The following is an 8,121-nucleotide window of genomic DNA, read 5'->3' on the forward strand; positions in this document are numbered from 1 at the left end:
TGGTTGCCCCCCCCCCCCCCCCCCCCACACACACACACAAATTGCTTGGCCTTAATTTTCCTATTTTGGATGTATCGACTCAGGACCAAAATAAAAATTGTTCTAGTACCTCGGATCACATCACGGTGTTAAGGAGTTGTAAGGTAAACAGCACTGGAAAGTCCCTCTCAGATATTCTCGGATTACTGGCTTACCTTCAATTTAGCTAAAAAGAAACAAACTCTAAAATAAGCTTCATCTCACGCAGCCCACTCTGGGTGCAATGAATGAAAAATAAAAAATAAATATTAAATAAATAAGAAGTTGCATAATAAAACGGGGAAGGAATTTGACCAGAGCCACCAAAGGGACTCGTAAGTGGCAGAATCCGTGCTTTGAAATAAAGGCTCTCTTGCCTTGTCCTCCACCCTGGGTAACATGCTGAGCGAGCAGTATTTCAGTATTATTTTACGTGGACGTATTCGACCGGCAGCCTTTAGAGTAATGGAGAGTCGTACTGTTTCAGTTGTTTTCATGCGATTAGGTACTATGATATTACTCAAGTTAGGTAAAATCGTATTTTTTCGCGTTATCTTTTAACATGCGGATTTGTCGTGCAGAATACTGGGCCTTTCCCCCTTTTTTAATCACTGCACAGCACAACGGAGGTCTGAGTGATACGCATCTGTAAATTCAGGTGACTTAAATCAGCTTTTCCCACTTGCGATCATGTTTGCAAGTAATTTGTAACGCTGTATCTTTTGTGGTTCTGTGATGTTCTGAGTGGTAGTCAGGTCCTCCTCTACGACGTGTGTTCATAGCCACCTTGATGAAACACTGCGCATAACCTCCTTGTAAATTATATTGGGTCTGCGATACATTTCGACTTAACGAATTCATAAACTCACACTTGGTTGCCGGAATTACCGGGCTACACGTTTGAATCTTTAAATGCATTTTCATATGGAACCGTTTCTTACACTTACGTTGCACTAGATCAGGGATTACATTGCACACACGTGGCCAATAGTACGTAAAGTTTTGTAAGAGATATTCAGAAGTCCAGGTAAGTTGACGCTGATGCAGTTCTTCGAAGCATTCTGCCGCTGTGACGAGGTAACTGCAATTCACCGCCTTCAACACACAAGTTCAATGCTTTCAAAATACACTGAAGAGCCAAGAAAACTGGTGCACCTGCCTAATAACGTGTAGCGCCCCCGCGAGCACGCAGATGTGCCGCAACATGACGTGACATGGACTCGACTAATGTCTGAAGTAGTGCTGGAGGGAACTGAGCCATGAATCCCGCAGGGCTGTCCATAAATCCGTAAGAGTACGAGAGGGTGGGGAACTCATCTGAACAGCACGTTAAAATGCATCCCACATATGATCATGTCTGGCGAGTTTGATGGCCAGCGGAAGTGTTTAAAGTCAGAAGAGTGTTCCTGTAGCTACTCTGTAGCAGTTCTCGACCTGTGAGGTGTCGCATTGTCCTGCTTGAACTGCGCAAGTCCGTCGGAATGCACAATGGATATGAATGGATGCAGGTGATCAGACAGGATGCTTACGTACGTATCACCTATGAGTCGTGTATAGACGTATCAGGGGTCCCATATCACTCCAACTGCATACGGCCCACACCATTACAGAGCCTCCACCAGCTTGAACAGTCTCGTTCTGACATGCAGGGTCCATGGATTCATAAGGTTGTCTCCACACCCATACACGTCCATCCTGTCGATAGAATTTGAAACGATACTCGTTCGACCGAGCAACATGTTTCCAGTCATCAACAGCTCAATGTCGATGTTAACTGGTCCAGGCGAGGCGTAAAGCTTTGTGTCATGTAGTCATCAAATGAGCCTTCGACTCCGAAAGCCCATACCGATGATGTTTCGCTGAATGGTTCGCACACTGACACTTACTGATGGCCCAACATTGAAAACTGCAGCAGTTTGCGGAAGGGTTGCACTTCTGTCACGTTGAATGATTCTCTTCAGTCATCGTTGGTCCAGTTCTTGCAGGATCTTTTTCCGGCCGCAGTGATGTCGTAGATTTGATGTTTTGCCTGATTCCTGGTATTCACGGTACACTCGAGAGTTGGTCGTACTGGAAAATCCCCACATTATCGCTACCTTGGAGATGCTGTGTCCCACCGCTATTGCACCGACTAATACATTACGTTCAAACTCACTTAAATCTTAAAAACCTGTCATTGTAACAGCAGTAACCGATCTAATAACTGCGTCAGACATTTGTTGTCTTATACAGGCGTTGTCGACCGCAGCGTAGTATTCTGTCTGTTTACATATCTCTGTATTTGACAAAGACCTTGTAAAAAATAACTAGACTCACTGATGGCGCTGCAGTCGCGGGATAATTTGAACCTTCGGCTGGACGCCATTACAGTGGTTGTAGTCTGATGTGTTGTGTAGTATTGTTGTTTATGAAGAGCCTGATTCAACGTTGTATATTTGTTGGGGCGTACATACAGTATTTGTTAGTCGTAATTCTACTGTCTGTACGTTCCAATGAAAAGAAGTACAATGGTGAAGAGTTGTGCAGCGATTAATTGTACAAATAAATTCGAGAAAGGAACGAATATTACATTTCACAGGTATGTGGATATTTTAAGTTGTTTTTTATGTCGGTGCACTTGCTTAATAAATGTTTTTGTAACACGGTATTAGCATAATGTCTGTGCATCTATTTGCAGGTTTCCTTTCTCAAAACCACAGCTGTTACAAAAATGGTTACACGCTGTCAGGAGGCAAGATTTCCGACCGACAGAATACCATTTTATATGTTCTGATCATTTTGAAGATAGTTGGCTGATCGGTAGTGTTTTCATGGTCTAGGTTAGGTTGAAACTTGATAATTTGGTCGTGAGTTGCCAAAGCACTATGCCGTATATAACGCACTTCTCGTCACAAAATCTAAAGCAAGGTAGAGTCAGAAAACATCTATTAATATAATGGGCAAATCTTCGAGTAATTTGATGCATTTTGCGTACATCTATCATAAATGAACTACGAAAAATGCTAGGGGTCCAGTCCATAACTTTTAGCTACGCAGATTCCATGTAGTACGTAAGATAAATTCATAAACAGCGACTAGTTGCTGTTTGTTCATAAATTAAAAAGTATATTGTAACGTATTAAATGAGGCATTATGTTTGTGACCTAAGTCAAGGGAAGGCATTTTATAACCAAAAGCAATGTATAAACATTCGAACTCCGCGTGTCAGTTTACCACTCTAATGGCCGCCAGCCAGCTATTCAATTTGTCCGCTCTTCACAGCCGACCACTCGTGCGCTTGTGGGGGCCTGGTATTTGAATACGCATGCTATAGCAGTTTCTTTGGCGCTGCAGTATATTAGGCACTGTATTTAACAAGAAACAAAAACGTTTGTTCTTCCACAAATGGGACCTACAAAGTACGATTTATCAAAATTTTGAGGCCGTGTTGTAAAATTTCTGAATTTAGTGTACGTTTTCAATATGTCTTGCTTCCAAGTAACAACTCACCTTTTCGTTGTGTAACGTGTCCTTCTTCAGCTGCTAGTTAATGGTCAGATCGTGCTATCAATTTGTGGTACTCACTGCCTGAGTGTGTATTTCGGCGAAAAAACTGAGTTCATCATCGTGTATGGACACTAGTGTGTAGTTCGAAAAGGAGTGCTGCTTATAAACCATACGATTTTTCGCCATGAAAATTTTTTGCAGAATCAGATTAAAAATAGCTACAATCCTACGCTTCCGACAAAGTTTTTCGTGAGGTTCCACTTGGTTATTGGACAAAAGGCGGACGTGGTAACAACCTCCCGAACATAATCTATTCTGATCCCCCATGTGCCAGCCAACTCTCTAGGGCATGGCAGAAAACAAACGACAGCTCTAACAGTGACAGCGCTGTTAACTCGGCTAGAGAAAGAAAGATGGATTAAAAGAAAATAAGATAAATTAGTGAACTGTGCTGTAGAAGTTAATGGTTTGCACTTGACCAGGTGGGTGACATAATTTCCTTGGCGTGAGAGCTATCAGATTTTGCCTTCTTATCAGAATTTATTAAATACAGAAAATATAATTTGAAAAGTGGAATAAATGTTTCATTAATTGAAAAAAGCTCTTAAAGCATGCATTATAATATATATACGGGGTAAAATACAGGGAGCGAAAGGCTATTTACAATTTGTACAGAAACCAGATGGCAGTCGAGGGACATGAAAGGGAAGCAGTGGTTGGGAAAGGAGTGAGACAGGGTTGTAGCCTCTCCCCGATGTTGTTCAATCTGTATATTGAGCAAGCAGTAAAGGAAACAAGAGAAAAATTCGGAGTAGGTATTAAAATTCATGGAGAAGAAATAAAAACTTTGAGGTTCGCCGATGACATTGTAATTCTGTCAGAGACAGCAAAGGACTTGGAAGAGCAGTTGAATGGAATGGACAGTGTCTTGAAAGGAGGATATAAGATGAACATCAACAAAAGCAAAACAAGGATAATGGAATGTAGTCTAATTAAGTCGGGTGATGCTGAGGGAATTAGATTAGGAAATGAGGCGCTTAAAGTAGTAAAGGAGTTTTGCTATTTGGGGAGCAAAATAACTGATGATGGTCGAAGTAAAGAGGATATAAAATGTAGGCTGGCAATGGCAAGGAAAGCGTTTCTGAAGAAGAGAAATTTGTTAACATCGAGTATAGATGTAAGTGTCAGGAAGTCGTTTCTGAAAGTATTTGTATGGAGTGTAGCCATGTATGGAAGTGAAACATGGACGATAACTAGTTTGGACAAGAAGCGAATAGAAGCTTTCGAAATGTGGTGCTACAGAAGAATGCGGAAAATTAGATGGGTAGATCACATAACTAATGAGGAAGTATTGAATAGGATTGGGAAGAAGAGAAGTTTGTGGCACAACTTGACCAGAAGAAGGGATCGGTTGGTAGGACATGTTCTGAGGCATCAAGGGATCACCAATTTAGTATTGGAGGGCAGCGTGGAGGGTAAAAATCGTAGAGGGAGACCAAGAGATGAATACACTAAGCAGATTCAGAAGGATGTAGGTTGCAGTAGGTACTGGGAGATGAAAAAGCTTGCACAGGATAGAGTAGCATGGAGAGCTGCATCAAACCAGTCTCAGGACTGAAGACCACAACAACAACAAGGGTAAACCTTACGTAATCTTAAGACATTGTTACAGATGAATAAATTTTGGTGTTTCTTGTTTTACACGACTGGTTTTCTGGAAGTAGTCATGTAAAATACGTAAATTAATAATTGCAGAACTATTTCATCAGAACATTCAATCAACATCAAGGACTATGATAACCACAGTACCGGTGACCGTCGGTTACTGACTAATGTAACCCTGAATCAGATCTGCATGCCTTATATGAGTGAAAAGACGTTGCAATCTGGATGGTGCAGAAGTACACATGCTGCTGGGGCAGAAAAAGTAGGCCACTTCACTCCAAGCCATTTCGCAGAAGGGCCGCCAAGGGAGGCGTAGATCAGTAGCCCAGGGGCCGGACAGCTCTTTGTATTTGCTGCACTGGGACGTCCAAGAATCGTGGATGAACACAAATGAAATTCAATAGAACGAAAAACCTATCCAAATTACAAACTTTTACTTTTTATTCATTAGATGACTAGTTTCGGGCCGCACCCCAGTTTCAAATCACCATAACAAAGTCCAAAATAGCATTTCCGAAGACGTCAAAAATGTGCAATGAACATTTACGGTGCATACAGATAAGTGCATTCAGATAACTGCACTGTAAATGTTCATTGCACATTTTTGACATCTTCGGAAACGCTATTTTCGACTTTGTTACGCTGATTTGAAGTTGGTTCTCGGCCCGAAACTAGTCATGGAAAGAGTAAAAATAGAAATTTGCAACTTGGACTAGTTTTTCCTTCTGTTGATTAACAGAAGTAGCTGACCCAAGCTACTCCAGCATGCTGGAAGTTCGTAAAAATCGAGTTTTGTTTCCCGTAAAAGCACCAGAGGCAAAAAAAGGCGTTTACTTGACATAAGAATTTCAAGGATTGGTTGACATAAATAAACAAGAGGTTAGACAGATAAGTTTAACTGGGCCGATGACGACTGCCTCATTAGCCAAAGATAGGGAAGGAGAGAAAGAAGATTTTTTTCTGTGTAAAATGTTAGAAAGCACGTTACTAGTTAAGCAAAGAGAACATAGCTCAGAGAAGTCGACTAGCATGTTCTGAAGAGCAGTTTGATCGTTCAGTTTTCAGAATACCCAAAGCCTGGCAATACTGAATACAGTGAGAGATGTGAAACACAGCAGTGCAAGGTTTTTTTGTGAAAAACATTCGATCAGAAATCACTTCATCGTCATGTACTTTGTCCGCAGCTTCATCTTCCAGCAGACACCACCAGAATGCCGTTGCCAGAGATGATGTAGGGTCTTAAGAGAGAATTTGTGCTGATTTGCCCTTTTCCGTTGGCGAGGGTCGTTGTTGCTGTCAATGACTGGCTCTGCAGCCGCTACAGCGTCCACCTACAGCACTACGGTGAGATCGCGCCGCAACCGCAAGATGATATGTAGGAAAACTAAGGTCATTTTGTAATGTTTCGACCACTTCAAGGTTCATTTTGAAGACTTGCATTTTCATTTGAAGAAGCAGTCGGCTTTCAACTCTGACCATAAGCATGGCGCATTCCATTCTGTCTACATCTACATGAATATTTCGCAAATCACATTTAAGTGCCTGGCAGAGGATTCATCGAAGCACCTTAACAATAATACTCTATTATTCCAATCTCGTACAGCGCGGGGAAAAGAACGAACACCTATATCTCTCCGCGCAAGCTCCGATTTCCCTTATTTCATTATGGTGATCATTTCTCCCGATGTAGGTTGGCGCCAACAAAATATTTTCGCATCCGGAGGAGGAAGTTGGTGATTGAAGTTTCGTGAGAATATTCAGTCGCAACGAAAAACGTCTTTGTTTTAATTATGTCCACCCCAAATTCTGTATCATTTCAGTGATACTCTCTCTCCTATTTCTCTATAATACAAAACGCACTGCCATTCTTTGAACTTTCTCGATGTACTCCCTCAATCTGGTATCGACTCCGCACTGCGCAGCAGTATTCTAAAAAAGGACGGACAAGCATAGTGTAGGCAGTCTCTATAGTAGATCTGTTACATTTTCTAAGTGTCCTGCCAATAAAACGCAGTCTTTGGTTAGCCGTCCTCATAACGTTTTGTATGTATTCCTTCCAGTTGAAGTTATTCGTAACTGTAATTTCTAGTTATTTAGTTGAATGTACGGTCTTTATATCTGAATGATTTATCGTGTAACCGAAGTTTAGCGGATTCCTTTTAGCACTCATGACCTCTCACTTTTATTATTTATGGTCAACTGCCAATTTCTGCTTCATACAGATATATGCTCTAAATCGTTTTGCAGTTGGTTTCAGTCTTCTGATGAGTTTACTAGTCGATAAACGACAGCGTCATCTGCAAACAACCTAAGATGTCTGCTCAGATTGTCTCCTAAATCGTTTATATTGATAAGGAACAGCAAAAGGCCTATAACACTACCTTGGGGAACGCCAAAAATCGATTAATACGAACTGTGACCTCTATGGCAGGAAATCACAAATCCAGTAGCACAACTGAGACGATATTCCATAAGCACGCAGTTTCACTACAAACTACTTGTGTCATACGGTGTCAAAAGCCTTCTGGAAATATGGACATACGGAATCAATTTGAAATGACTGGCTGACTAGCGCCACCTATACTATTTACCTTTGTAGGGAGTAGATACCAACTTAAAAGCAATGAGTTTGGACAAGAAACACTTCCGGCTTCTTTCTGTGGATTAGCATTTGATGAATTTGATGACTGCTACTAACTGATTACCATAAATAGCCACGTTCAAAACCTTGTGTGTTCAGGAGTTGATCACGAGGCGGCAGATTTGTACTATTGCAGCTTATTATTTCATGAATATTAGCAAAAAACACTATAAGAAACTGTTAAAGCAAGTAAATACACTCCTGCATGAAAAAGACAAAGTAGAATTAAGGCGCCAGCCGCTGCAGCCACCACAGACGCCTACTGCAGTGGCAATACCTCAGACATACCAGCGATGCGGGTTGCCAACTCC

This window comes from Schistocerca piceifrons, chromosome 8 (assembly GCF_021461385.2).
Source record: "Schistocerca piceifrons isolate TAMUIC-IGC-003096 chromosome 8, iqSchPice1.1, whole genome shotgun sequence".
NCBI lineage: Eukaryota > Metazoa > Arthropoda > Insecta > Orthoptera > Acrididae > Schistocerca > Schistocerca piceifrons.